Source organism: Vigna umbellata, chromosome 4, assembly GCF_029865625.1.
Source record: "Vigna umbellata cultivar VRB3 chromosome 4, Vumbellata_1.0, whole genome shotgun sequence".
Classification (NCBI taxonomy): Eukaryota; Viridiplantae; Streptophyta; class Magnoliopsida; order Fabales; family Fabaceae; genus Vigna; species Vigna umbellata.
In genome coordinates, this window is record NC_142168.1 from 19,003,291 (window position 1) to 19,004,399 (window position 1,109).

The window sequence follows — 1,109 nt, forward strand, 5'->3', positions numbered from 1 at the left end:
TTAAACCCACAATCTGCACTTTTTTTCACTATATTAAAAGTTTGGGTGTGTAATTTATGAGGTAACAATTAACAAATCAGAATAAAATAAACAAGTCTCAAACTTTGAAGGATGGGAAAAAAAACAGATTAACACTGTTTAGGAAGTTGCTCACACCAGTGACACCCACTTAAACAAAATTAACTTGTTAATAACATCAAATTCAGCAGACAAACATAATCAAGTGGCCGAAGAAATTAATTGTTTAGTAATGTAATGTCACGCACTGCTTTTCTTCACAAGAAAAAAAAAAGGTTCACCTCTTTTATAAAGCTCCAAATTCCAATATGTGAGAACTGTTGATCAGATAAAAAGTTTCACCAACATGGAATGGTGTATGGTTGAATCCCAGACGCAAATGAAATTTAAGATAAGTGTTGATTTATTTTGCGAGAAAACAAAGTAAACAGAAGGCAAAGTAATTTAATTTTTTGGTGTGCACATGTGTGATAATAGGAATGAATAATGAGAAAAGAGATTGCCATACATCATCTCTTTTATCCCTAAAGAAGTGATCCAAAAGGAATATAAATTTTTGGCAGTTACACTTGACCTGAAGTTCATGATATGAATCATAATTATGGCGTGACTAAGACAAGGACAAAGGTGTTGTTAACCCTTATGCAATGCATCTCTTTCCATTCCAAAATAAGGGAAAAGCTTTTAGATGCACATATTTCAGTTTCAATTCAAAAACTGGCACAGAGAATTTCATGTTAAGTTTCCAACAAAACTACAGAAATTCACGTGACTTTAAGCTTATTATGTTATTATGTGTATAAACTTAAATCAGCTTAAGACCAGACACTTTAATAAGCTTAAGACCATACGGTTGTGTTAACATATAATTTCAAAAGGTCGAATTAAACTAAAATTAATGTTAAGAATAATTATGTTAAATTTAAATAAAAATTGAGTTGAAATTAGGACAGTACTAACTTATATTTTATTTTTAAATTTATAAATAGAAGTTTGATATATTATGATAAGTTTGTTATATTTATTACATATTTATTGCTAAGATTGTTAAATTCTTACTTGGACATTGAAGTATACTTTACACGGATAAT